Here is a 22,352-nt window from a genome sequence, read left to right on the forward strand (position 1 = left end):
AAGCAAACGACATGTTTGCTGATGGGGAGCCAATGGAAACCATTCTAATGTACAGAATGAGGGGAAAGGGTATATAAACTGAGATAAGATTCTCTTTGTCAACTGCGCTGCTTATATGTCCAGGAAACTTGAATATTATTTTCAGCCTTTCTAGAGTTCTGAGAGAACTGTTGGTGTGTTATTAACTACCTTAGGCTCACCCCAATGATTATTTTTAACTTCACTATAGAATGTGTTGCTATGTCCTATCTTTAATTGAAAATGAGGGAGCGAGGGACTATTATTTACTGAATATTTAACAAATTACTACCTGGATTCTATTGAAGCACCTGCTGGGACTCTCGGGATCTTAAAGTAGGAAGGTAGTTATGACTAGAACTATCTATCCACAGGAATAGGTGTCCTAATGGTCACTGGCTCCAAAGCGTGTTGTCTTAATTCTGTCGATGACATTGAAGCTAAGGAGGTCCGCCAATAGATGTTGTCATTGTTGCTGTCCTTTGTTCTGGAAAAGGACCATGACTTCAAGTAAATAATATCATGACATGCTTATAATTTGGATTAAAGTGAGGAGGTGTTGTGCATTCTCAATCTCTTCCAGAACCATCTGAACTCAGTAGCCTGATATAGTAGGAACAGAACAGATCGTGGAGATCTAGCCTTGTACCTTAGACTACGTGGTCTTCAGAGGGATGGGAGTCTCAGGAATTAATCTGAGACTGAAGGAACAGAAAGACTATAATAGCTAAGGCTAAATGACTGCAATAGGGCTAAGAAGTTTATTTCAGGTTAAGCAATAGAGGATGGATCAAAAGACAAAAAGGAAGAGAGCTTTCAAAGGTTAGAGAAGTCTCCAGGAAGAGAAAGTGGGGGGGGGGGGTGTCTGCCAAGTTGAGTTTAGAAAGAGATAAAGAATATGTAGAGGACTTTCCTAAAATGCTGAACTTGGAGTCAGAAAGATCTGAATTAGAATCCTGCCTCAAATACACTCAGGCTCAGTTTTCTTATTTGTTCAGTGTGAATAATAATAACATTTGCCCTACAAGGGTTGTTATGAATTCAAAAAAGATAATATATGTAAAGTGTTTGAATACCTTAAATCACTATATAATTGCTATCTAGGAAGCTAGCAGTAATAGTCATACTAGTAGTAGTAGTAGTAGTAGTAGTAGTAGCAGCAGCAGCAGCAAGACAAGACTGGTATGCCAGAGCCAAAAAGGCTAAGATGAAGTAGGCAAGTGTACATCTATATAAGTTCAAAGTCAAGGTAAGGACTCCTCCTGGGGAGAATGAAACCCAACAAGAAGGAAGTAAGTGAGGCTCCCCCATCAGAATTAGGGATCAAAAGACCTCCTCTGACCCATCCTCTGCTTGGGCCGCCACAGCAATTTCCAAAGCAGAGGTCGAATCCTGTCTCCCACTCCCTGGTACTATGAAGTCCAGCTGCTTCCTTCTACCTCTAGGATTAAATACAAACACCTTTCTTTGTCATTTAGGATTATTAATAATATGACTCCAATCTACCTTTCCACCCTTCTTATTACTTCTCTTCCCAGACTGCATATTCCAACCAATGGTCACTTTGCCTTATTTATGATACTCAAACTCCATTTTCTGTGCCTTCACAGTCTGTTCCCCAAGCCTGAAATATTTTCCTTCCTTACTTCTATTTAAAAACCTTAAAATTTCATCAGAGTTCACTGATTGCATCCCCCACCATGAGTGCCTTTCCTCACCCTTTAATTTTTTTACGTATTTTGTGTATACTTTTATGTAACATACTGTATTTTCCTATGGAATGTAAACATTTCGAGGACACCTCTTTCATTCTTGTCTTTGTCTCTTCAGTTCATAGTTATTTATTAAATGATGATGAATTGACTAAATTATTAGAACACTTGATTTTTAATACACATATTTGAGAAATCAGTGTAGCATAATGGAAAAGGGCAATCAATTTGGAACTGGGTTAAAATTCCAGTTCTGCCATTTACCTGTCTAGGCAAATTATTTCATTTCTCAGTTTTCTTATCTATAAATGAGAGAGATAGACTAAATAACTTATATTGTTTCTTCCTCTAAATACAATTCTCTGGAGTTTCTTTTTCTTTTCCATGGGGGGTTAGATTGAGGTCTTTGGGGTATATTAGAATCAATTCAAACTGATTTGTCAGTTGATTCTTAAATTTTCAGTGTGAATAGGCAAACCACAGGTTAAGACTTAATTTATTGCTTTGGTGTTTGACTAGGCATAAGAAAGTGAGGAAAATATTAATGCAAATCAAACAAAAATATGGGGTCTGTGATTTTTTTTTCTGAGAGTCAAGGAAAAGGATGATGGGGATGGGATAGTCAAAAAGAGTCACTGGAATATTTTTTTAATGTACAGAAGAGAACAGAAAGACCATAAAAATTGCAAAAAACAAGACAACTTTGAATGTTTTATGTTGAATTTATTATAAAATTTTTAAAAAGTTATACATAATAGACTCAAGGATTCCTATACAACTCTTTTTTTTCTGATCTCCTATGTATAAGGGAATACTCATTTTGTTTGGAATTTGTTAAGTTCAGAATTTTTTTCTAATTATATAAAATATTCTATAATCCTCTAATGGTTTGTCAAGCTAAGTCTATGGGTTAGAAACTGATGACTAATATTTGGTCTATATAGGATAAGATGGAGTGACTCCAGGAGAGAGTCATTTGAACAAAAGAGGCACAAAAACTAGTTACTGAGTAAACATGCGTGTAAAGATAATGCATGATCAAATTTCATTACTAAAACTTCTAAAATTCATATGATTTCAGTGTTTGTAATTTAACCCTTTGTATGTCTCCACATATTTTGATTAATAGTAGAAGCCTTTAAACCCCTATATAAAGTATTAGGTGCTATTTTGAGGTCATAAATTAAGAAATAAGAGGCAAGTTGGTGACTAGGCAGTCAGGAGTACCAGGGTACTAATTATGTTTTTTAAACCTATTGACTGTGTGATCCTGGGCCAAGTCACTTAATTACCTAGCACCCCAGAAAACTAAGATTAAACATTGCAGAGGAATTGCTGATCTGCATTGGTATAGGGAGACCTCACCACGGAATTCTTTATATTCATAATGTCAATGATACATACTCCAAAAAAAGATGGGGAAGAAGAAAAGGGATATGAAAAAAAAAGCATGTCATTTCCAATAGTCAAAGTTTACAAAGAAGTGGAAATAGAGAAATTAAAGAATGGGTGCAAAGATGAGTCAAGTCCTTGGAACTCTTGGTAACAAGAGGAGGGTCATGGGATTTGGTTGTTCTTTGGCATCCCATTATTCCCAACCTTATTGCCCTGATAGTTGCAACTAGCTGAAAAGAGTGGTGCTCTCTCTGGACATAATGGTGAGACCAGTGATGAGAAGCATGCATTAGTTAAATTTCTCTTGATTAGGAGGCAGATGCCTTTAAATAGTGCCATAAAACTAAAGGTTTTTTGAATTGAATAGTGATACCATTGATCTCTTTGAGAATGAAGGACAAAGGAGCGGCTAGGTGGAATAGTGGATAAAGCACCTGCCCTGGAGTCAGGAGAACCTGAGCTCAACCTGAGTTCAAATCTAGCCTCAGACATTTAATAATTACCTAACTGTGTGATCTTGGGCAAGTCACTTAACTCCATTGCCTTGCAAAAAAAAAGAAGAGAATGAAAGACAAACAACAGACCCTTTTGTGAAGAGTTGAAATTTATGAAATTCAGTCATCATAAAAGAGGTAGCTTTTCCTTTTTCTTTTCTTTTGGAGAAGCGATGGAAAGAAGAAATAAAAAATGCCCATAAAATAAGCAAATAATGTATATATACACACACACATGTATGCCTATATACCTTTGTATATTTATGTATTTATACAATGTGTGTATGCACAAACAGGTAAAATAAAATCTTACTGCTATTTTAAACCTTCAAGTTTAAAACTGCAGCAAAACTTTTGAGACACCTTTTATGTATACAATTAAGAGCTATATTGATAAAACCCTGCTTAAAGGCAGATTCCTTCTAGGTCAAAGTGAGGTTGGCAGAAGGGACTGCCTTATAGTAGAGTAAATTAGAAAGTCAAGAGCAATACAATAGAAGGTAGCATAACACCTTCCTTACTGTTTGTTAGAGTGCCTGAAATTTCAACATTAGAGATTCATTCCCTTTATTTTTTTTCAGTCTTAAAATGAAGATAATATTCCTGTGAGGGATAAGATCACTCAGTATTAATGAATAAGGTCCTCCCAAAAATAGGGGCTACAATGAGCATCTGGGATGGTGGGGAAGAGGACAGAGCAAGGGGAAATGGACACTAAAAAAGAAGACTGGGAACAAGGGAGCATTAGAGCATGGCCAGCAGGACAGAGTCCTGATCATAGGTTCCTGCTGCCTACGGGCCTTTCAGAACAAACAAGCAAACACAATTCATTGTGGTAATGCTCATGTAAGGAGATTAAGTTTGAGTCTAGGGCAGTGGTTGGTGAAACAAAATTTACTTATTATAATAAGACTAAGGAGGAAGGCTTTAGCATTCGACTTAATCACAAGGGTTACCACAACCAAAGCAAGACCCTTGGGTCAGCACGGAGATCTGGGATATATGAGCAAAGGAGAAGGCAAATAGACTCATAAGAACAACATCGGTATCTAATGAATATAATATAGAGTCTCTCCAATTATTTTACAGTATAGACTATCAGGTTAGAAAATACCAAATTAACCTGGCATCCACTCTATAGTTTGGTGCATGACTGTCTGGGAAAAAAATATACATGGAATGCCTTTGGATGTGCTGGGGTGCCAAGCTTACCACCTATAATATGAGGCAGCTACTGAGCCTATATGTTATCCCCCAAAATCTCTTCCCCCTTCCTATCCTCATTCTTGATCTACTTCATTAGAAATTGATTTTTTTTCGCATTCACAAGTCTCCTATTAGAATGCAGACACCCCTCTGTTAACCTAACCCTTTAACTGTCTTATGAGAGGGGATTAAGCCAATGCCCTCTGAACCCTCTGTCTGTGTCAGAGTGAGGTGCCTCATTCTCAGAGATCATGAAATCTGAAAGATGAGGAACCAGAAGCTCAGAAAGTATGAATTAACCCAAGACTTGTACAAAGAAGGCAGAGAATAGTTTAGTCAGGTAGAATCAGTTTGACTGAGAGATTGTATATGAGCTAAAGAGTTTATCTGAGGGGCGGCTAGGTGGCATAGTGGATAAAGCACCGGCCTTGGAGTCAGGAGTACCTGGGTTCAAATCCGGTCTCAGACACTTAATAATTGCCTAGCTGTGTGGCCTTGGGCAAGCCACTTAACCCCATTTGCCTTACAAAGACTAAAAAAAAAACTAAAAAAAAAAAGAGTTTATCTTATTTCTCTAGGACAGATGGCACAGTGAATGCTGACCTGAAGAATGCTAACCCTGAAATTAGGAGGAGCTGAGTTCAAATTTGACCTTAGACACTTACTAGCTGTGTGACCACTTTACCTGAACTGCCTCCTATCCAGGGCCATCTCCAGTCATCCTGAAGAAAGTGAGGCTGGTGACCTAGCACAGCCCCCTTCACTCAAATATAATCCATGTGTATGTTGTGGCATCATCTCCCTGATGTCAAGGTCTTCAAAAATGAAGGATTAACATAATCATCTGATTCACTTAGAAAAATGAATCTCTTAAATGATCTCTCCCTTCTTAATTCAGATCAACCTTTGTTAAGCACCGACTTTTAGATACTGAAGATAAAAAGAGAGACACTGCCTTCAAGCAACTCACAGTCTATTTTGGACCAAGAAACTACTGGAATTGGGAAGATGTGTTACCCTTTCACTTTCTTACAACTCCATCAGAGACTGATATTATCAGGAAAGCTATGATGTATATATACATATATATATGTATATATACATATATGCTTGAATATTTCAGGTTAACTTCAATTTGGGTGGTTTGTTCTGGGATACAGTAGGGGATCCTTTGGGTTAGAAGTATTTTTTTTAAATGATTTTTAAGGGTTTGTTATATGAATTCCAGATACCTTAGGGAACCTTTAGGCAGACTGCTTTTAACCTCCTTGCTAAGAGCATTTAATCTGCTTTTAGTTATTACACAAACATTTATAAGTGCTGGGGAATACAGAAAGAGGCAAAAGACAGTCCTTACCCCTAGGGAGTTTGCAATCTAATGGATTTTGTCTTCTTGTATTTTATTTGAACTATGACTATATTTTTCTTAAACGGATTATTTATTTGAACCCTTAGGTTCAGCATAATCCATTTTGCCAGATCTGGCCTGGACTGGACACAATCTAAAAGGAAAGAAAGTGTATAGTCAAATAACTATAAAATGATGCCAGATAGCTATAAAATGATAATAAGTGAGTTAAAATAGAAGTTTAGATAGAGTGCCTTGAAAAATTTGACAAGACACCTTCAGTTGGGGGTGGGCTTTTTGGAATCTCAAAGAAGATTGCAAGGGGAGGTGGGGAGGTCCACAGAAGAAGCTTCAGTAAGGGAAGATGCGAGAAGAATCCATTCCTGGCATAGAGGAATTAAAAAAAAAAAACAATTCAAGTTCATAGATTTGAAATTAAGAACTCCTGAAATAGAGTTGTCAAGTCATTTGGGAAGGGGATTAGATTGGAGAAGGTTTCAAATTCCAAGATTATGTGTTTATACTTTATTTGGTTGGCAAAGGAGAGCTCCTCATGTTTTATAAGGAAAGAAGTGACATTTAGCAATACATTAGAAAGTTTTCTCAAACAGTGTTGAAAAGGATATTTTGACAAAGGAATAGAATGGAAGACGATTCTGGAATGCTTTTCCTTCATATTTCTGTCTAATCTCTAACTGCTGTGAAAGTTCATCTCAAGTACAATCTCTTACTCAAGACCGTTCTTAAGTTCCCCATTCCTTAGTCTTCACTCTGAAATTACTATGAGCCAATTTTGTGTGTGTGTGTGTGTGTATACATACATACATACATACATATATATCATATAACCTTGGTTTTACACATAGAGCAATTACATAAAACTTTTTTTCATTGGTAGAGAAAATTGCCTGCCTGTGGGAGAGGTAGAGTTGGCATGAGAGTTTTGGTTAAGCAAAACATTCTTCTTCATTTCTGCTTCAAGAAAGGACACACACTATTCCAGTCTCTCTTCATGGAAACACCCAGTGACAGAGAACAAATTTTGGAAGGCAGAAACATAGGGAAAATCATGCAAGTGCTTGGAGCTTGGGACGATTTTTATCTACTTAGTCTTTGAACATCTTCTCTTGTTCCAATGAAACATAAACTATCAAGAGTTGGAGCTAAGGGGTGGCTAGGTGGCACAGTGGCTAGAGCACCGGCCCTGGAGTCAGGAGTACCTGGGTTCAAATCCGGCCTCAGACGCTTAATGATTACCTAGCTGTGTGCCCTTGGGCAAGTCACTTAACCCCACTGCCTTTCAAAAAAACTTTAAGAAAAAAAGAGTTGGAGCTACTACATTAGTTCTTTTATGTCCTCAGCTCAGCCCACAGTTCTAGGTAAGTAGCAGGTGCCTAATAAATGATTAATGAATCCAATTGAATGGAATTCTTAGCTCTCCTTTATTGCTTTCCCTGGCTATACAGGTTGCCTTCCCCAATGCCTGTCCAAACTTCTGTCCTTTCTCCATCCCAAAATTTCTAGGAACTTGTATTTACTAGGATGTTTGCCATATTGATCTTTAACCTTCCATTCTCACTTTATAGAATGGTTTTTGAAGAGAGCATCCATAGACTACCTTCCCATCCTGAAATCCTATAGCTCTTTGATTCTAACTGTTTCTTTTAATCTTATGCTGTAGCTCCCATACAGTCTTTGTCCAGTTCAGAGTTTTTGCTACCTGTAAGCCTGTGACATCTTCAAAGTGTTTCTAGATTAGGAAAGAGAGTAAAGAAGGAAAAAAAGCAGATGACCAGATTTATTCATGAGAGGTCATCCAAGAGAGCACTTAAAGCTTCAGATCTCCGGGGTGGCTAGGTGGCACAGTGGATAAAGCACCGGCCCTGGAGTCAGGAGTGCCTGGGTTCAAATCCAGTCTCAGACACTTAATAATTACCTAGCTGTGTGGCCTTGGGCAAGCCATTGAACCCCATTTGCCTTGCAAAAACCTAAAGCTACCTAAAAAAAGAATAAAAAAAAAAAAACCCTAAAGCTTCAGATCTGGAGTGTGATGATGATGTAGAAAGGGATAGGAGCTGATAACAACCAGACTGATATGACCCTATCCCCAACCACCAGAAAGCACATATGCTGAGGGTCCCCAACTGCTAATCTGCTGTGGCGCAGTTAGAGTTAAATTTCCTGGGTCCCTGCCTCTTGTTCCTTTGTTTGACAATTCAGAAAATACCTTCATTTTTGTAATCTAGGATTTCTGAACAACAAAACTGCCTCATGCCATGGATAAGGAGGCAGTCTTCTCTTCCTGCTTCATCCGTCATTCCTTTGACTAAAATTCTATATAAGTGTGAGCCCTTAGGGGCTGGGGAGTCTTGGATATGAGAGTGAAGCTTGCTTCATATCTGAATCACTAGCCTGCCCAGAGAGCTGGGAATAGTTAGGAGATGCGAAGGGCAGAAAGAAAGGGACCCTCCATGCAGCGTCTCAGGGCTCCAGCCCTCCTCTCGTGCCCGTGTGGCAGTGCTGCTCTTTGGGAACAGTCCCCTCCCTTTTTGTCTTGTGGGGGGGGCTGCCCTTAGTAACAAACAATTTAACACAAAATTATAGGTCACCACAATATAGCTTGAAGGACCCTGAAAACTTGTTAAATCCAACCCATTCATTTTATAAAATGGTATGTTGTCTTCTATTTTCACTGACTGTTTCATGAGTCTTGGGTTTAGCTACATTTCTTGAAGGCAAGGAAATACTATACTATGTTTTCTTGTCTTCCATAATGTATTTTATTGGTGGTGGTGGTGTTTATTTTATTTTATTGTATGAGAAAACTGAGGCAAACAGGGTTAAGTGATTTATCCAGTCACACAGTTAGTAAGTGTTTGACACTGGATTTAAACTCAGGAAGATGACTTTTTCTCACATCAGGTCCAGTATTCACCCACTGTGCTGACCTTAATAGGGAGATAGCAAAAAAAATTATTTTCTTTATCATGATGCCTGAAGCTAGGTTCTGAGGAATACTAGAGAAAGAATATATTTAGAACAATGAATAGCTAAATGCAAATTCACAATAGGCATTTAATAAGCATGAAAATGTGACAAGTTCTCTGCCAAACACTGAAGATAGAAATACAAAGAAAAAATCCCTAATCCCTCTCAAGGAGCCTCCATTCTAACTGGTAGCATCAAAAAATATGTATATAGTTACATGAAGAAGAAATACGCATAGCTTGGGAGGAATGGTAGCGCCCGAAAAGATTTGTAGGATCATGGTTCTAGAATTGGAAGGGACTTCAGAGACCAGCTAGGAAAACAATTTCCTAGTTTACAGGTAGATAAAGAGATTCAGTGACTTTGTCATGGTTTCAAAGGTAGTAAATATCAGAGGGGGGATCTGAACCAATTCTTTTGATTTCAGAGTCAAATCCTTTTCTTTTCTACCACTGTGGTGTCTCATAAAGAGGACTGAAGGAGTTATCAAAGTGGGGTGGTAAAGTCTTTGCCCTCATGGAGCTGATATAGGTATCACAAACACGGACCATATACTACCCAAAATTGTATCATAAACGTATTAGAGAGATGGAAAACAACCATATTATGGGTTACATAAGGACTATGTTATAGGCAGGGAATGGGGTGGGAGGGGAAAAGAAAGAGTGCCTATCAACTGAGTTTAACAAAGGAAGAGAACATGAAAGCCTTTCAGCTGGGCTTTAAAGGAGTTAGGAATTCAATCCAAGAGGGAGAGGTAGGAAATATTAAACATGGGAATGGTATAAGTAAAGTTTGAAGTTGGGAAAATGGATAGCAGATTTAGAACATAGGAAATATACCATTTTGACTAAAACACAGTACCTTGGATAAGACAAAAAAAGATAGAATGGCCACAGACTGAGTAGGATCCTGAATGCCAGAGAACAGCATGTATTTTAAAAGATAAAGAAGATATGAAGGACAGATAATTAAAGATGAAGGAACAGCATAGTTCTATAGAAATGACGGCAGGAGCATGGAAGCTCAGATTGCTAAGAAAAACAGAATTGGCCTGTAAAGGTACTGTTGGGGAGGAAAAGGAATATCTGGGAAAGTGCTTCTGGGATTGGTAAAGAAGCTAAACAACTTCATTAGTTTTTTTTTTTAACTTCTAGTTTTTTTCTTCCAATGAACATTCAGAATTCAGATCCTGCTCTGAGACATACTGACTGCCGTGGTAAATCTGGTTGTCACAGTTAACCTCATATTAGCTTTGGTAACTCTAAGGCTAAATGTTGTGGAGAAGGTATTGATTAACAGTGCTCTTTGCAGGAGATCTTTCTACCAATAACTCACTAGTGCAATTCTCATTCTCAGTTCCAATTCCTCTATTGAGCAGAATGCTCATTCTGGCAAGAATAGCACAAAAAAATAATTAATATGGGCAAGATGGACAGCTAAGTGTCAAGCCTGGAGTGAGGAAGACTTATCTTCCTGAGTTCAGATCCAGCCTCAGACTTTATTAGCTGTGTCACCCTGGGTAGGTCGCTTAACTCTGTGTGCCTCAGTTTCCTCATTTTAGAGACATAAATGACAATCACTTCAGTATCTCTGCCAAGGAAAACCCCAAATGGGGTCACCAAAGAATCTGACACCATCCAAAAACTGATTGAACCACAAAGTACAAGATAAGTGAAGCAATGATAAAAGGGCATCTAGCTGCTCTCAATGAATTCTAGATTCCAGTCTAGATGACGTAACCCTTCAGTGGTTCTAAATGACCTGACACATGTTGAGTTTCAGACAGTGTTCCTTGAAAAACAATGGAAAACTATAGAGACCAGAGACTTACAGATGGGCAGGTATTCTTCTATTTAAAAGAAAGGTACAAGGGTGCAGTCTTCAGTATAAAGTCCTGTTATATTAACTTTGATGTCTGGAAATTTTCTAGAATACATTATTAAAGTGATAAGGCTTTTGAGCATTTAGAAAAGGAGATAATAATCACTAAGAGTTATTTTGACTTCATCATGAAAAAAAATTGCATCAGACGAGCCTCATTTCCTTTTCTGATAAGGTTGCTAGGCTGGAAGGTTCAAGTAATATTATAGAAATAGATGAGCTAGATTTTAGAAAAATATAAAAGACTCTACCACTTCCCTTGTGGAAAAGCTAGATGTGGGTTAGAAGAGTCATTCTCAAAGTGTGATATGGAAACTTCTGGGCCACATATCAAAGACATATCATATATTTTGGTAATATAATTATATAGAGAGATAGATCATGATAACATAAATATAATAATTTTAATTTTGAATATAATAACCATTGATAATACATAATAAACATCAATAAAACTCTTTAAGGAGAGTTCCTCAATAATTTTTAAGAGTGCAAAGGGATTCTTAGACCAAAAATGTTGAGAACTGCTGGATTAGGTAACAGAGGAAGATCTGAATCTGGTTGTATGACCAAACCAGGATTGTCCTGGAGTCAGCACAAATCAATTTAGGGAAGCCTTATGTTAAATTTTCAATGTAGACATTTACATCTTAGAAACCAGCAAAAACTACAAACCAAGATTGGATTTATTGTTTTGTTCTTTATTTATTTAGTCTTTTAAAATGATGTAGAATATATTAATAACTCAGATTAATCTTAAAAGAATATATATATATATATATATATATATATATATATATACATTTTTCACCAAAAAAAAGTTGTTAAACATTTCCTAGGACACCACAAGACTATAATCCCAAAAGGTATCAGTATAATGGTATCTGTTAAACCTTAAAGGAGAGCTCAGTTGAACTGTCCAGGATCTATCCCTAAGCTTTGTTATTCAGCATTTTAATGAATCCCTTGAAATAAAGTCTATAGAAAATTGGGAGGAATAACTCATATGTTGGATAATAACTGAGTCAGAATATGAAAAAAATTGAAATATTTTAAAATAATGAACCAAACCTAATAAGATGAAATATAATAGGGATAAACAAAATATTACCTTTAGGCTCTAGAAATCAATTGTACAAGTACAGGTTAGAAAAGCCAATACATAGCAAAAGTTCCTATGGTGTGAAGGAGAAAGGTTTAAGAAAGTTTTGGTGAACTGCAAGCTTTGCAAGCTTACATCATTCCAAAGAATGACAGAGACAAAAAAATTGGCTCAAAAGTAAAACTGGTTAGGAAGAGGCAGTGTCCACAGTGACAGATATATACTTTGTCCTAATCTAACTACATCCAGAAAATTACATTCAGTCCTTAGTGCTAAGATTTAGGAAGTATTTTGACAAACTAAAACATAAAAAGGAAAGTTCTAACAGAATTATAAAGAGATTTGAAATGACAACATACAAAGAGTAGTCAAAGAAAATGGTGAAGATGAGGGTAGGAGCATGGAATAGCTGTCTTCATATTTTTTTTTTTAGGTTTTTGCAAGACAAATGGGGTTAAGTGGCTTGCCCAAGGCCACACGGCTAGGCAATTATTAAATGTCTGAGGTCAGATTTGAACTCAGGGATTCCTGACTCCTGGGCCAATGCTCTATCCACTGCGCCACCTAGCCACCCTTGTCTTCATATTTTTGAAGGACTTCCTAGCATATATAACTGTTCCAAAATGGAATAAATTTTCTTGAGTGGTAGTGAATTTCCCACCACTAAAAAAAAGTTTCAGTTGGACAAGAAGACCATTTTTTCAGGGATGTGATTGGATGTATTCATATCTAATTAAAGGTTAGAGTTGCCATAAGGCGTTGACAGACCATTGTTTAATATGATAGAAAAGTATGTATTTAAAACTAAAAACTAGCATTATTTGCAATGGTGAAGGACTAGAAGCTTTCAAAATAAAATAGAACTAAAGAAATTCCCTTTCCCTGTTTATTTGATATGAAATGCTAGTAATAATAACAAGATGACAGGAAGACATTAAAGACAGAGGTGTAAACAAAAGACAGTTATCTCTACTTGCTATTTCAAATAGAAATGTACCCACTTCCCATCTCAGTTGTACATGTTACAAAAATCGAGCATATTTTAGGGTATAAATTAAAACCTCACAAATTCAGAAGAGCATAAATATTAAATGAAATTGAAAAGAAATTAAATTTCTGATCATATTGCAGCTTAATTACAATTGAAAAGGGACCAGGGAAATATAGATTGAAATTAATTGGAAACTAAATAACTTAATCCTAAAGAAATGAGGGGGTCAATTACCAAATCATAGAAAAAATAGAGGATGATAACAATCAGACAACACACCAAAATGTGTAAGATGCAGCCAAAGGAACACTTAAGGAAAATTTTATATTTCTAAATGCTTATATTAATAAGACAAAGAGCAGATCAATGAAAACATGCAATTAAAAAAACTGGGAAAAGAATAAATTAAAAATACCCAATTAAACACCAAATTGGAAATCTTGAAAATCAAAGGAGAGACCAATAAAACTGAAAGTAAAAAAAAAAATTAAATAATAAATGAAACTAGAAGCTGATTTTATGGAGGGGGAGAATAAAAATAAAATAAATCAATGGTTAATTTTATTTATTTTACTTTATTTTTGAGGCAATGGGGTTAATGCAGAAAGTCACACAGTTGGCTAGTTAGCATCAAGTAACTGGACTTGGATTTGAACTCAGTTGCTCCTGACTCTGGGGGCAGTGCTCTATCCATTGTATAACCTAGCTCCCCAAAATTGATTTTGTGAAAAAGTAAGAAAATAAAAAATCATCAGTATCAAAAATGAAAATGGTGAATTCACCAAGGAAAATGAAGTTGAAACAATCATTAGGTGATATTTTGCTTCATATGCCAATAAATCTGACAATATAATTGAAATGTGTGAATATTTACAAAAATATAAACTGTCCAAGGGGTGGCTAGGTGGCATAGTGGATAGAGGACCCACCCTGGAGTCAGGAAGACCTGAGCTCAAATCCGACCTCAGACCCTCAATAATTACCTAGCTGTGTGATGGTGGAGAAGTCACTTAACCCCATTGCCTTGCCAAAAAATCATATATACATATATATATATATATATATATATATATTATATATATATATTATATATATACATATATATACTTATATATGCATATACATATACATATGCATATACACACATGTAAATTGTCTAGATCAACAGAAGTGGAAATAGAAAACTTAATACTATCTTAGAAAAAATAAATTGAATAAACCCCCCTAAAAATAAATCTGCAAGACCAGATATGGATTCACAAGTGAATTCTACTAAACATTTAAAGAACAAGTAATTCTAATATGATATAAAAATTTGAAAAATAAACAAAAAAGTCCTACCAAATTCCTTTTCTGACTAAAAATATGGTATTGATCCCTAAGCCAGGAAGAGCAAAAACTGAGAAAGAAAATTATAGTCAAATTTACCTAATGAATATTAATGCAAAATTTTATTTTATTTTGTGAGACAATCAGGGTTAAGTGATTTGCCTAGAGTCACTAGGCTAGATTTGAAACTAGATCCTCCTGGCTCCAAGACTGGACATGACTTAATAGCAAGGAGATTTCAGCAATATATCACAAAGATAATTCACTATGACCAGGCAGGATTTATACCAAGAATATTGCACTGGTTCAATATTAGGAAAACTATCAGCATAATTGACCAAATCCATTGACCACTCATTCTTATTAAGACACTATAGGAATTAATAGAACTTTTCTAAAAATGATAAGTGCTATCTCTCTAAAACAATCAGCAAGCATTACTTGTAATGGGGATTACAAATCTCCGTTGTAATGGGTTTAATAAAGCTAGAAGCCTTCCCAAAGATCAAGAGTTAGGTGGCACAGTGGATAAAGCACCGGCCCTGGAATCAGGAGTACCTGGGTTCAGATTCAGTCTCAGACATTTAATAATTACCTAGCTGTGTGGCCTTGGGCAAGCCACTTAACCCCATTTGCCCTGCAAAAACCTAAGAAAAAAAAGAGTTAAAGCAAAGATGTTCACTATCACACTTATTATTCAATATTGTACCAGAAAAGTTAGCTATGGCAATATGAGAAGAAGGAAGGAATTAGGAATTGGAGGAATTAGAACAGCCAAAGAAGAAAGGAAGTTATCACTTTGTAGATGATATAATGGTATACTTAGAGAATCCTAGAAAATCAACTAAAATCCTACTTGAAACAATCAACAACTTCAGCAGAGTTGCAGATATGAAATAAAACCATATGATAATAATAAACATTTCAATCTATTAACAACAATTTCCAGTAGAAAGAGACAGAAAGAAAAATACCATTTAAAATAACTGCAAATAATATAAAATACTTGGGAGCCTACTGGCCAAAACAAACCCAAGAATTTGTGAACACTTCTCATACAAATAAAAGCAGATCTAAACAACTGGAGAAACATAAATTGTTCATGGGTAGACTGAGTCAATATAATAAAAATGGAAGTTATACCTAAATCAATTTACTAATCTATTACCATACCAATCAATCAAAAATCATTTTATAGATGTAGAAAAGGTAGCAAAATTTATCTGAAAGAACAAAAGGTCAAGAATATCAAGGGAATCAAAAAAAAAAAAAGGTGAAGGAAGATGGCCTAAGCAGTACCAGACCTCAAACTGTATTACAAAGCAAAAATCATCAAAACAATCTGGTACCAGCTAACAAAAAAAATCAGTGGAATTGATTAGTGACACAACATATAGTAGTAAATGATCCACAGTAAATAATTATCCAAATATCCAAGTTTTGGAGACAAGAACTCAGTACCTGTCAAAACATTTCTGGGAAACTTGCGAAATGGTTTTGCAGAAACTGAGTATAGATCCCAGCATATAAACCAAATTAAGGTCAAGATAGGTTTTTAATTTAGATAAAAAGAATGAAATAAGTGAATTAGGGATGCATGGAATATTATACCAGTTAGAGATAAAGATAAAGAAAGAATTTGTGACTATACAGGAGATGTATGGAATGTAAAATGAATAGTTTTGATTACATTAAATTAAAAAAGGTTTGTACAAAGTCAATATAGAAAAGAAGAAAAGTAGAAAACCAAAGGGGGGATGTAGCAAATCCTCTGATAAAATCTCAAATATATAGACTGGATCAAATTTATAAGAATTCAAGTCATTCCCCAATTAATAAATGATCAAGAGATATTAACAGTCAGTTTTCAGAAGAATTCAAAACTAATTAAAGTCATATGGAAAAAATACTGTAAACCATGATTGGAAAAACACAAATTAAAACAATTCTGAGGTGCCACCTTCCACTTCTCAGATTACATAATAAGACAAAAAAGAAAATGAAAAACGTTGGAGAGGATATAGGAAAATTGGGACACTAATGTAATACTGGTGGAGTTGTGGACCGATCCAACTATCTGAAGAATAATTTTGAACCCTGCCCAAACTGTGTATACTCTGTGATCCAACAATACCACTACTAAGTTTTTATCCCAAAGAGAGCAAAGAAGAAAGAAAATATGTGAAAATATTTATAGTAGCTCTTTTTTGTAATGGCGAAGTATGGAAATTGAGGGGATGCCCATCAATTAGGGCATGATTGAGCAATTTGTGATATATGATTGCAATGGAATGCTATCATGCTATAAGAAATGATGAGCATGATTCTTCCAGAAAAACCTAGAAAGACTTATATGAACTAATGCAAAGTGAAGAGAATGATCCTGGTAGAATGTTTTACACAATGATAACAATATTGTACAATGATCAATTGAATGACTTAGTTATTCTTATAAGTACAAAGATATAAGACAATTTGCTAAAAAAAATTCTAACTACTTCCAAAAAAAAGAACTGATGGAGTCTGAATGCAGATCAAAGCATACTTTTTTCTTTTTTTTCTTTATTGCTCTGTTTTCTTTTGCAACATAGCTAATGTACATGACTGCACGCAGATAATTATATCAAATTATTTTCTTTCTCAAAGAGGGATCAGGAGAGAGAATAAGGGAGAGAATTAGGAACTCAAAATTAAAAAACAAGTATTAAATTTTTTCTTACATTAACTAAGAAATATTTAATGAAATAAAAGGGAAAAAAAAACCAACCCCATCCAATAATCAGAGAAGAAACCAAACCAATTTATAACTTCTATAAAGTAAAAAGGTTACAAAATAAAGTTGCAAAAATGAAGAGCATTTTAATATGACAAAAATAAAACCCAGAAGAAAATAATTTAAAAAAAGAAAGTCCTGTTCAAAATAACCACAAAATGCAAAAAACATCTGGAGGTCAATCTACCATAACACAAAAGGTATGTGTATATTATATATTTGCATGTGTATATTATATATTTGCAAAATGTTATTTAAAGAAATAATGGGGGGGCTAGGTGGCACAGTGGATAAAGCACTGGCCCTGGAGTCAGGAATACCTGGATTCAAATCCGGTCTCAGACACTTAAAAGTTATTTAGCTGTGTGGTCTTGGGCAAGCCATTTAACCCCATTTGCCTTGCAAAAAACTAAAATAAATAAATAGATAAAGATAAAGAAATAATGGATAACAATTAATGGAAAGATATTCTTTGCTTTTGGTTGGGCTACCCCAATATAATAAAAATTATAATGCTACCTTAATTAACATATAAATTTAGTGCTTTACCAATCAAAATACCAAGTCCTAAAACTATTTAGAGCTAAACAAAAATACCAATAAAATTCATTCAGAGTAATACAAGTCTAGAATCTCAAGGAAATTAATTTTAAAAAGGCTTCTAAACCAGAAGCAGTATGCATCAAAACTATTTGGTACAAATTGAAAAATGGAAATGTATATCATAGAACAAACTAGATAAAGAAGAATCAGCAAAAACTGGACACAATAACCCAGTGTTTGATAAAAGTCAAAAAACATGAATTGGGGAAGGAAAAAACTTCCTATTTGACAAGAATAGCTAGGAAAAGTAAAAAACAGTTTGGCAGAAATTAAATGAAGACCAAACATGAACGAATGAATATAAAATAATTTATTGAATTTCTTTTATGTGTCAGACCCTGAGTATAAAAATATGGAAAATAATAGTCCTTAAGAAACATTCATCCTAATAGAGGATAACGCAAACAAGGGACTGGTTGTTAAAGAGGATGGGAATTATCATAGTGTCATAGTGAGTGGTGTCATAGGGCAATTGATTAACATATATTTTTCACACAGAGCTAAAAAAGATAGGTTTATTCTTGTAATAAAGAGGCAAAACAATAGTCAGAAGAGCAGCAGCAGCAGCAGCATAGTCACTGAGCTAGATTAGTTCTCAGTGAGTGCCTTTCTTCTGGTTTGTCCAGGATGGGAGTACTGGGATAAAGGTAGAAGCTGCTAAGAAATGCAGATGGCTCGGCAGCTGAGCAATGAGTCTGGCTGGTTAGCTCTGGTGAACACTTAACAGAAGTCCAGGTGCTCAGGGATGAGGGTGGGGGGGAGGTTGGAGTTGTGGAGTAGAGAATAGAAGCAATGTCATGTGTGGGTCTGAATGGGGGCAGGGGGTAGTTCTTATGGTCACTAACATCGTATACCATACACCACAATAATAATAATAATAATAATAATAATGATAATGCTTGTTTTTCATTTTCAAAGACCATGACATCAAGGGAGGTGATGCCATGACAAGCGCTTGAATTGGATTTCAGTGAGGGAGGTCCTGTCCAAAGACCCCCAGCCTCATTTTCTCCTCCAGAGGCACCTGAATGCAATGACCAGATATGAATCAGGAGGACTGGAGATAGCTCTGGTACAAGGCAGACAGGTTTAAGTGACTTTCCCAAGGTCACACGGCTAATAAGTGGTGAGTGTCTGAGGTCAGATTCGAACTTCTCTCCTGTTGACTCAAAGGCCAGTGTTCTATCTACTGAGCATCTAGCTGCCCTAAACACCACAATAAACTCAAAATGAGGACTCAGTCTGAATATTAAAGGTCGCTCAGTATTCAAATAGTCTGTGATTTCAAAGATTCAAAAGTTCTCTCCAAAAATTTAGCTTGCAATCCATCTGTGCCTTCTTATCTTGTGCAACTCTTGTCCATGTTCTCTCAAAAGTTAGCTATGGGATCCACCCAATGTGATGGAGACCTTCCTCACAATCCCCCAGCATCAGAAGGATATCAGCTGAGTGTTTTAACTATTCATCTATCATTCCTCACTTTCTTTTTTGCCATTGTAACCAGTCCATCTTTTCTTCCTATTATACAATCCCTTGATAGTGTCTTTTATTCCTGTTCTTTGAAGCTCCTTAATGAGATATGTTATAGTCTGCTGACATTCACCATAGATACTCATTGTTCTTTGTGTGACACTGCTTTTGTATTCTTCCTAGGTAGAGGTATTCCACATCTTTTGTCATCTACTAACTTAAAGTCAGTATAATACCTTTGAATTTTCACTTTTTCAATTTTCAACATTGCTCTCTGTCTGTCCTATATACATATACATATATATATATATATATATATATATATATATATATATATATATATATACACACACACTGGGACACCAGCTCTAAGGGTGTCTATCCAAATGTATAATGAGGATCACATGGTATCAAAGAGAAACAGCCAAGCTCATCATAAGAGTTCTAATTAATCAAGAAACAGAAGTGATTACAAAAGTTAAAAGATAATTGATATGAAATGAAAAATTAAAAAATTTTGCATGAACAAAAGCAATGCTAATAGGATAAAAAAGGAAATTGAAGAAAAAAAATCTGCAGCAACAACTCTTTACAAGAGCCTGAATCCAAGATTTATAGGAAACAAAAACATATAGTACCAAAAGTTATTTCCAAATAAATATAATTTCAAAAGATATGAATAAACAATTCTCAAAAGAAGAATTACAAATTATTAATTACCATGAAAATATTGCTCCAAGCCTTCATTCATAAGATAAATTAAATCAAAACAATGCTGAGATTTCACCTCACATCTAGTAAATTGGAAATGATGGGGAAAGATGGGGATAATCAATGCTAAACAGGTTTGCCAAAAGACAGGCATCTGAGTACACTGTTGCTGAAGCTATAAACTAGCCCAATATCGCTAGGAAGAAATTTAGAATTATGATAAGAAAATTACTAAAATTTTTCTATATCCTTTTAATGGAGCTCCTAAAAGGAGCTTTGTCCAAAGAGGTCAGAGTTGGAAAGAAAAATCACAGGTATATAAAAACATTCATAACAACATTTTTGGGGGGAAAGAAATAAAAGGGATGTCCATTAATTAGAGTATAGCTAAAAAGTTGTGGTTTATAAATTTTAGTGGAATAATATTGAGTGGGATAAATTTAGTAGAATATTATTATGCTCTAAGAAAAAAATGGATGTGTAGAATTCAGAGAAGCATAGAAGAACTCAAAAAGTAGAGTAAAGGTAAAGCAAGTGAAACTGGAAAATGAGATATGGTAACTAGAATAAAGAAAATGGAAAGATTAACTAGCACCATAATGACCAAGATTGCCCTAAAAAATTAATGTTGATGTATCAATAATTAATATTAATATCAAGAAAATTCACTATTTTCCTCCTTTGATGAAGAGAGGATTGTAAAGCACCACAAATATGGTTAAACTATTGATATGGTAGCTAATTTGGTTGTTTCAAATTTTTAAAATTCTTTCTTTCCTAGGAATGGAAAGCTCACTAGGCAAAGGCAGCTCACTAAAGAGAGTTGAGTCACTGCATTGCTACAGTTCACTTGAGAAGGAAGGGTTCCACTGGCACAAGGTCATATAAAAATAAAAGATTTTGATTCAAATTTAATTTAAAAAATAGATTAAATGATCTCTGAAATCCTTTCCAACTCTGAGATTCTATAATCCCATGTACCTTAGAAATTTCAAAAACATTCTTATTTTCCTTTCTTCACACAGATATTTTGTGTGTGTGTGTGTGTATGTGTGTGTGTGTGTGTGTGTTATATAAAATAAAAGCCCATAATCAAGTAAGACACAAAGGCAGGAATTTGAACAAAATTAGCTCATCCCAGTTCAAGAGAGCCAATTAAAATTGAGTGTGAGTTGAAATTGGCAAAATCTACAAATCAGGACTTGGCCTATTATTTTGTTGATTGTTTAGATTTAAGAAAATGATAGAGAAAAAGAAAAATTAATGCAGATTAAACTCAAAAGTATGAAATGTATATTTCCCCCACAGAGAACTGATTGTTAAATCTCTGCTAGCATACCTTTGTATAATGTACCAAAGGACAGTTTTAAACAAACAGCTTTGCATTGTGTTTATAATCAGATGGGTGATAGCTACATTCATTTATGATTTGGAGAAAGAATTCTTGGACTTTGAAATCTTAAGATCTCTGAACAACTGATAGGATCAAGCAGTGGACATGATTTCAAAACAACTCTTGTTCCTGTGTATAGAATTTTATAGAACAGAAAATAGCAAGTTATCTCAAGTACCCTCTGAATATTTACAGAAAAAGATTATCTCAAGGACTCTAACTCGTGCAGTTTTTTGCTTGTTATAATTATTAGCACAATTAACTTTAAGTCTGAGAATAGGGAGCTGTATCCACTTTTCTGCCCAGTTCTCGACAGCACGTACATCCTTCAGTTGGTACAGGTCTGTGAAACTTACCTGAAGAGAAGTTTTGATGAACAAGAAAAAATTGGTGTACAGAAGACTAGGATATTTATGAAATATATATTTTTATCATCTTGATCGGATGAGCTAACATCTCACAATGCTCATCTGATCTACAATGCTTCCTTCAGTGGTTTTTTGATCTCATTTTTTTAGTTACTCCCCCTCCCCTAACCCTCCTCCCTATGATGCAATTCTCAACCCATCCTTGCCTTCCAATCCTTTAATTATAATTCTCTTTATCTTTCCATACAACTACCACAGGAGGTCCATCCAACACTTTTCTACAGCTCTTGAAGTTGTGAGAATCCCAAAACCTGGGTTATCCATTATTTTCTGATGTGACTGGTCTTTTTATTTTGTCCCATATTTTTCTGAAGACATCCTTTATTTGCTTCTCCTGCACAATTCCTTACTTGTACAGTAACTTATCTGTGCCTCATGATCCTTTTGGTGATCCTCAATTTTAATTCTTCATATATTATGACCATCTATAACTCACAGTCATAAAACATCACTGGAATAATTTTCATTTAAAAAAGATAGCCCTTTGATTCAGGGGGAAGTCAGGAG

At 35.2% G+C, this 22,352-nt stretch overlaps 1 protein-coding gene across 1 annotated transcript in view; it reads right to left on the minus strand.

The window, feature by feature from the left end:
- The window catches only part of DDC (dopa decarboxylase), a 140,458-nt gene that overhangs the window by 109,524 nt on the left and 8,582 nt on the right, over window positions 1–22,352 (minus strand). The gene's annotated exons all lie outside the window — the stretch shown is intronic.

The sequence above is a fragment of the Macrotis lagotis genome, chromosome 8 (assembly GCF_037893015.1).
Source record: "Macrotis lagotis isolate mMagLag1 chromosome 8, bilby.v1.9.chrom.fasta, whole genome shotgun sequence".
In the NCBI taxonomy this organism is placed as follows: Eukaryota; Metazoa; Chordata; class Mammalia; order Peramelemorphia; family Peramelidae; genus Macrotis; species Macrotis lagotis.